The sequence below is a fragment of the Zingiber officinale genome, chromosome 9A (genome assembly GCF_018446385.1).
Source record: "Zingiber officinale cultivar Zhangliang chromosome 9A, Zo_v1.1, whole genome shotgun sequence".
Lineage (NCBI taxonomy): Eukaryota > Viridiplantae > Streptophyta > Magnoliopsida > Zingiberales > Zingiberaceae > Zingiber > Zingiber officinale.
In genome coordinates this window covers 54,739,450-54,748,280 of record NC_056002.1, presented here as the reverse complement: position 1 = coordinate 54,748,280, position 8,831 = coordinate 54,739,450, and positions in this window count along the sequence as shown.

Here is an 8,831-nt window from a genome sequence, read left to right as displayed (position 1 = left end):
GCGACAACAAAGAAAGGAACAAAGAAATCCCAAGATTAGGTCTTGGATTAGTAGTGTGGGAGATAATAAAGTATTAAAACTTGTTTGGTGTTGCACCAATTCAGAGTATTTTGCAATAAAAAAAATTATACAAAGAGGTAATTGTACCAATTTAGTTTATATTGAAAAACACAAAACCAAAAAGAAAAGTTAAAAAAATTTAAAAGTCGCCCCCTGCCTGATTGGTGGTTGCACAAATTCAGAGCCAACAAGGCTCTTATTGGATCGTTAAGATGCTACAGGGGGGGTGAACAATGATCGTCGCTTTTTTGAAAGTTGAGAATATGTAGTGGAAAGAAAAACATGAAAGTACAAATGCTAACATAAGTACTTTTTTATTTGGTTCGGAGCTTTCGACGACTTCTACTCCAAGGCTACACTAATTGAGTGCTTTTGTTAGGCAATCACTATTAGTTAGAAAATAAGTTATAAAGATTGAGTACGAGAACTGAAATGTAAATGTTATTGACAAACAGAAAGGAAATTGAAGAAGTCTTCGTTCTTCAAACTTCAGAGCAGCCTTTCGGTGTCGTCGGAGTCTTTTTGGAGTAGCACGTGAATATGAAAGTTGTAGCAAATAATTATCTAAAGTTGCTAGTTGAAGGCCTTTATATAGGCCTATTCCAGGTGCTTGGAACCCCTCCAGGAGCCTGGACTATTGCTGACGTGGCAATCTCTCGCCAAAACCTGATCCGTCAAGTTTATCCACCTACGGCCGCCCTGGATCATTGACGTGGGTTTGGTCAGTAGTCGCACTCCAACTCAGCTTCTAGATGATTTTTCTAGTCTGGATTCCTAACTAGCTCCGGGCGCCCGAACCGCTCGGGTGCCTGCCCAGGCACCCACCTGAACAAAGTTGGTCCAAGCGCCCAGACCCCTTTCAGGCAACTAGACACTCTTTTTCAACAACTTCTTTCTTGTAAAAAAAGAGTTAGTCCAAACAATAAAAAATATATTTATCCTGTAAAATAAAGTTAGCACAATGCAGTAAAATAGTAGTAGTAATTATATTTTGTCTCCCTGAGACCAGGATCTAGTCAAAATTTCATGTTAGGTTTCCCAAATGGACCTAAGTTGGACTGATGCCTATTGTTCTCTCAACCGGGAATGAGTTCTCACTGGATCTCTTCTCTAGTTGCTTACCTCCATTTACCAACTCTAATTGCTTGACTTACCTTTGACCCACCAGGTCTTCCTAGTGGTTGTCAGGTCCCGTGGACCCAAACAGACTTCTCGCCAAATATCGGGTCCCGCAGACCTATTTAGACTTTTCACCACCTATTGGGTTTCACGGACCTAGCTGGATTTCAACCTAGTGTCAGGTCCTCCAAACCCATCAACTCCTATACACTTAGTAAAATAATTAGACCACAAACACTCTAATTTTATTTCACTTGTCATTCATCAAAATCTAAATTAGATCATTAGTGCAAATTGCACCAACAAGGCCTTGAAGACCAGGCCCTGCAAAGTCAATTTATTGCCAGCTAAAGATAATTGCTTAAGTCCCACTTTATCAAAGTCTCTTTGGATAGTAATATCTCCTATCACAGTGTTAATGCCAAAAGTACCAATGTACAAAGTCAGAATATGATCATACACCATGTGGACTGTTCTAAACGAGTTATATCTAGAATAGTGAATGATTGCCTTAAAAGTCCGCAACCCTATGTCCAAGCCTAGCCGTTGTGTAACATCCCAAATTTCATTGTTTGGAGTTCTAAAAGTGATTATAAATATTTAGAAATGCTTTAGGAATATTATAGAGATTTTTAGGAATTTTTAGAGAATTTTTCGGGGTTCGTTTGGTATTTTTACCAAAAGAAAGAAGTTGTAAAAAATAAAGAGGTTCGGCCGAGGTTCGAACCGGCGACCTCCGACCCGATCCAAGACTTAAGAGAAGCGCGATAGCCAAGCACTCAAGCAGGTGTTTCATGATCAAAGTGATGGCGAAATAAATTTAAGTAATAACCGAAACCGAGGATACCCATTGGTATAAAAAGGAATCGGGTTATTTCCTCACGACCAAAACTCTCTCATCCTCTCCTCTCTCGCGTGCGACGACGCTGCTCGGGTGAAAATGAAGCCGAAGCTAGCGCTTCGTCTCCGGCGGCCGACCAAGGGGTAATTCCGTGAGCTCTTCACATATTCGAGACCCTCTCATCGAGGAGAACCCGTCGACATGAAGAAGAGGCCGAGATTTCAAGCCTCTGAAACCCTAGAAGCTTCTCTTCTCGACTATAAGTTCAAGAACACATAGGTAAGTGCTCTCGCCTGCAGTAGGAGTAGTTTTCGGATCTTTGTTTCCTTCTTTAGTTTGAGTTTTTCAATAGACAATTAATAGAAGTCTAATTCCAGTAAGTTTAGATTTTCTTTTGCTATTTATGGGGTACGAACAACCCCTTACCCTTAGCACGTTAGTTGAGTTTTCTTGCTTCTTGATTGTGCATGTTAGTATTTCAGTTTTTAGTTTTTGTTACAGATTTAGGGAGCATGAACAGTCTGTGTTTTAAGTATACCATGTTGGTTTGCTCTGTTACTGCAATGAATAAGAACAGCTTTATTTGAACCATGCCATTTAGACCTTTTCTGCTTTCCAATTAGCACGGACAACCTTACCTACGCTCCAGCATGCAGTTTTAGATGTTCCTTTAGCATCCCAGTTTGCTTGTTTTTAGTTCGTGTTGAGTGATTGAGCATGCACAGATCACATATTTGAGCAGTTATAAGTAAGAAAAGACCAAGGATTCAATTTAATCCCAAATTCCAGAATTTGAGATCAAAAATACACCAAGTGTTTGAAGAAATGCCGAGGCACTTCATTTTAGGAGTATTTAAAGATAATATGTATTTTATTTGAAAAGGCTAGTACCCGACTTCCGAGGTTGTCATTAAATAAATCCAGGTGACCAATTCCGAGGTCTTGGCCCTGGTAAGACCAAGGTCTTTACCCTCGTAGGACTGGTGGCTCGCTATCTCAGTTTCTATTAGGGAGCGCGCAATGGTACTAAGCCTGGACCCAAGAGATTATTATTTTGAAGTATAAGAGTATACATTTGGGAATAAATGAAATAAGTTTCACATAGGTTTAAAAAAACTAGCAAGTTTAGCTTTTTTATTCTAGCATGCTGTTTAGACTTTTTTACTGCTATTTGTAAGCATGAGCAGCCTTACATGTTTAGCATTTTAGTCTGTTTTGATTCCTCTGTTAGCTTGACAGGTATGACCAGCCGGTCCTTTAGCTTTGCAGTATTGATTTCTTTGATTTCGGTTCCTTTGATATTAGATGAGCATGAGCAGCTTTTCTTTTAAAGCATTCAGTTTCTAGATTCCCTTTTATACACATGCATATTCGAGTTTTGCGAGTTAGATAGCGCTTACTAAGCATCCGCTTATAGTTGCATTTCCTCTTACTGCAGATAAAGGAAAAGGAAAGCTACAGTGAAGGAAGGTGACAAAGAGGTGTGGGATGGATGTGTGATGTCTGGACTATGGAAGCCTTGGGACCTTGCTAAAGAATTTATTAAGGTTAATTCCTTATTTAAGTTGATAAGGAAATTTTGGAATCGGATTTTCTATTTCGTGCTGCTAGGGGATTCATTGATGGGCTAACTATTTTCCTTATTGTTAGCTAAGGTTGCCTGGAAATTTTGATATGATACATCCATTACACTTGAATTGCATGCATTAGTTGCTGTAAGTTACATGTTTTGTTCTTATTTTCCGGAGCAGTTAAAGGGGGTTAAGTGTTACTATCTTTAGAGTAAGCAATATCAGTTAAGTAGAATGAGTAGTTAAGTAGCGTCCACCCTTAGAGAGTAGTAGTAAGGAGGGTGGTCGTTACAGGTTGGTATCAGAGCAGCCCCCATTCTCCAGCATCACACACACATCAACATCATCCTTGTCGTCTTCAAGTAAGAAAGTACTTAAATTTTTTTATTTATTTATTATGTCTTTCCTTATTAATTGCAGTATAGAGAAATCCTTAGAAGTATTTACTTATATGTGTTTAAGTAAGATAAAAGTTCTTGTTTTTGTTTTCTTTCTATGTTTATATATATATATATATATATATATATATATATATGTCTAGAGAGTATAGGGACGATTTCAAGTTTTCTCTCTCTGCATGACTAGATGGCAAGAAGAGGGTGCCCCCGTACCGCTCGTACTGAGGACCGAGCTCAGGAGAATGAAGAGCCGAAAACAACTGAGCCTAATCTCTCTGAAGTTGTTGCTCAACTCCAGAGAAGTAGCAGAGCAACAACAAGTAATCGCCAATCTGATGGCAAATCAGCAGCCAGTTCCTCCCCCTCCCCCAATTATCAATGAGGAGACCCCAGTGGTGGCTAAGGTTCCACTAGCTGTACTGGAAGGCGCCACAACACCTAAATGACAAGAAGCATACCTGATACAGTGGCTGAAGTTGAAGCCAGAAAGTTTCTTAGGCACGACTGAGCCCTGGGATGCCCAGGTTTGGTTCAAGACACTGGAGAGCACAATGGAGCTTCTTGACTGGCTAGAAGTCGAGAAAGTCAAGTGTGCCTCCTTCTGCCTATCTGGAGATGCTTGTATGCGGTGGGAGAGAGTTAAGAGCAAGAGAGCAGCCAACCAGATGAGCTGGGCTGACTTTGAGACAGAGTTTTACAAAGAATTCTTCCGCCAACGGATCATCAATAAACATTATGAGGAGTTTATAGAATTCAGACAAGGTGACCAGCCAGTAAAAGAAGCAGTCAAAAGATTCAACAGGCTAGCTCGGCTCTGCCCAGAGTTAGAGAGTGCAGAGAAGGAATGAGTCAGACTGATGCTCCGAATGTTGAGACCAGAAATATCACTTAATGTGAGTAGTGGAACTCACCGACCATAGACTGGTGAAGAGCTGGTCAGCAGGGCATTAGTCCCTAAGCACTATCTGAACAACATCAAGGCACAACAAATGCAACTCAAGCCAGTCAAGATAGAGGACAAGACAGCAGGGAGTCAGAAACCTCAGGCAAGTAAGCAGAACTGGAAGGGCAAGGATAACAAAAGGAAACAATGGAATACAGGAGGCAGCCAAAAGGGAGGTCCAGTAGACAAGCAGGCCAAGTTCCCTCCCTGCCCTGAATGTGGGAGACTACATCCAGGAGCCTGTCTTTTAGGTATGACTGGATGTTATTCGTGTGGTCAAGAAGGACACCTGGCTAAGGCATGTCCTAACAAGCTCAAAGCACCTCAGAAACAGGCAGCGCCATACGGGAGCAAGCCTCAGTTACACTACATGCCTGCAACTCTGGACGGACCTTAGCTCAGTCAAGGAAGGTTGAAAGCCCCACCAGTTCCAGCCAGTGCTAGAGTATTCTCCCTCACTAAGGAGGAAGCTGCTAGTGCCTCCACGGTTGTAACAGGTCAAGTAGTTATTTTTCAGCATTTAGCTACTGTACTATTTGATACTGGGGTGACCCATTCCTTTATATCAGCCAAAGAATTTCAGGTGCCTACAGAGAGCATGAACACCAAGTTCTTGACATCCCTACCTTCTAGGGAAGTCATGGAGTCCAACCAGTGGCTTCGGGCTGTACCATTCAGAATTTCAGACCGAGAGCTATATGTTAATTTAGTAGTCCTTGCGATGTAGGATTTCGACGTTATTCTGGGTATGGATTTCCTCAGCAAGTACAGTGCTTCGGTGGACTACCGCAGAAGGAAAGTGATTTTCAACCCAGAAGGTGAACTACCCTTTGATTTCACGGGAGTCCCAAAGAGGAGGACTAAGAAGTTCCTATCTTCTTTAACAGCTCACCAAATGTTAGCTAAAGGGTGTGCTGGCTTTCTTGCGTACATTATGAATATAGAGGGACAAAAATTACCCAAGTAGGAAGATGTTCGGGTAGTCTGTGAGTATCTAGAGGTATTTCCAGAAGAGCTACCTGGACTACCTCCCAACAGAGAAGTGAAGTTTGAAATTGAGTTGGTTCCTTGCACCGATCCAATTTCAAAAGCTCCGTACTGAATGTCTCCAGCAGAGCTAAAAGAGTTACAAGAACAACTTCAGGAGCTACTTGACAAGGGTTTTATCCGCCCTAGTCAGTCACCCTAGGGAGTTCTAGTGTTTTTCGTTAAGAAGAAAGACAGATCTATGCGGATGTGCATAGATTATAGAGCGTTGAACAAAGTAACAGTTAAGAACAAGTACCCTCTTCCCAGAATAGGTGATCTATTTGATCAGTTAAAGGGGGCAACAGTGTTCTCTAAGATAGACCTGCGCTCTGGGTACCATCAGTTGAAAGTGAAAGAAAGTGATATACCCAGAACAGCTTTCAGGACTAGATATGGACACTACGAGTTTGTAGTCATACCTTTTGGTGTGACTAACGCACCTACGGTCTTCATGGACTTAATGAACAGAGTGTTCAGAGAATACCTCGACAAATTTGTCATCGTGTTCATCGACGACATTCTGATTTATTCAAGAACTCCAGAGGAGCATGACACGCACTTGAGAATCGTACTGCAGATCCTACATCAAAAATAGCTTTATGCCAAATTCTCAAAGTGCGAGTTCTGGTTAGAGCAGGTGGTGTTTCTAGGTCACATCATTTCTAAAGAAGGCATCCAGGTGGATCCTGCCAAAATAGAGGCTGTCAACAATTGGTGTAGACCCAAGAATGCCAGGGAGATCAGAAGCTTCCTTGGTTTAGCTGGATATTACAGAAAATTCATGGAGGACTTTTCCAAGATAGCCTCCCCACTAACAGCCCTAACTAGGAAAAATAAGAAGTTTTAATGGTTAGACAAATGTGAGCAAAATTTCCAAGCATTGAAGAAAAGACTGACCAGTGCTCCCATTCTGACTGTTCCAGAGAGTGACAAGAGTTTTGACATATACAGTGATGATTCCAAGATGGGCCTTGGAGCTGTTCTCATGCAAGAGGGGAATATAGCTTATGCTTCCAGACAACTCAAAGACTATGAGAAGAACTACCCCACTCATGATTTTGAGCTGACAGCTGTGGTATTTGCATTAAAACTCTGGCGACATTATTTGTATGGAGTCCAGTGCAGAATCTTCACAGACCATCAGAGCTTGAAATATTTCTTTACCCAGAAAGACTTAAACATGAGACAGCGCAGGTGGCTAGAGTTGGTTAAATATTATGATTGTGAAATCCTCTAGCACCCAGGTAAAGGTAACAAAGTGGCGGATGCACTAAGCCGAAAATCCAGTGCAACCCTGATGCCCTTGTCATCATTAGCACTACCACTGCAGAAGGAACTGTCAGACTTTGGAGTTGAAATTATTCATGGGCAACTCTCTGCATTGACCTTAGAGTCAACCCTACTTGAGGATATATAGAGAAAGCAAAGTGAAGATCCAGATATCCAGAAGATCAAGCAAGGGATACAAAAAGAAGAAAATTCAGAGTTTCGGGTATCAGACAGTGGAATCCTCTATCAGGGGAGCCGCCTTTGTGTCCCCAATGATGAGGAACTGAGAAAGAAGATTCTAGAAGAAGCTCATAGTACACCGTACTCCATGCATCCTGGTTCCACCAAGATGTATCAAGATTTGAAATAGAGATTCTGGTGGTCTGGACTCAAGAGAGATGTTGCAAAGTATGTTAGTACCTGCCTGACATGCCAGAGAGTCAAAGCAGAACACCAGAGACCAGGAGGAGTCCTATAACCCCTCCCAATACCAGAGTGGAAGTGGGAAGAAATATCCATGGACTTTATAACAGGTCTTCCAGGGACCTCTAATGGATACGATGCGATATGGGTGATAGTGGACAGGTTGACAAAGTCTACCCATTTTCTAGCCATCAAGGTGTCCCACTCTATAGAGCAGTTGGCACAGCTATATCTTAAGGAAGTGATCAGACTTCATGGAGTCCCGAAGTCGATTGTTTCTGATAGGGATGGGCGCTTCACCTCCCAGTTTTGGGAGTGTGTTCAGAATGCATTAGGCACCAAACTCAAGTTCAGCACAACCTTCCATCCCCAGACTGATGGACAGACAGAGCGAGTAAATCAGATTTTAGAAGACATGCTCCGGGCTTATGCATTACATTTTAAGGGTAGTTGGTGCAAATATCTGTGTTTAGCTGAATTCGCCTACAACAATAGCTACCAAGCCACTAACAAGATGGCACCATACGAGGCACTGTATGGCCTAAAGTGTAGATCACCCATTTGCTGGCAAGAAGTAGGTGAAAGGAAAGAAATGGAAGTGGAGTTGGGCATTCAGACAGAGATGATAGATGAGACCACTCAGGCTATCCAGAAGATCAGACAAAGAATTGAGACTGCCCAGAGCAGACAGAAAAGTTGTGCTGACACACGCCGTAGGCCACTTGAGTTCCAAGTAGGGGATTCAGTCTTTCTCAATGTCGCTCCTATGAAGGGAGTGATGAGATTTGGCAAAAAGGGCAAGTTAAGTCCTCGCTATGTAGGACCCTACCTGATCACAGAGAGGATTGGGAAGGTAGCTTACAAGCTGGACTTACCTCAAGACATGTCAGCAATACATAATGTATTTCATGTCTCCATGCTAAAGAAGTGCCTCCACAACCCTAGACAAGTGATTCAGCCTCAATCAGTGCAGATCCAGGAGGATCTTAGCTATGAGAGCAGACCTACACAGATAGTGGACAGAGGAGTTAAGAGACTAAGAAACAGAGAAGTGCCACTAGTGAAAGTCATCTGGCAGAACCAGAAGCACGAGGAAGTTACTTGGGAGCGTGAGGACAGCATGAGACAGAAATATCCAGAATTATTCTAAGTTCGAGGACGAACTTTTTATAAGGTAT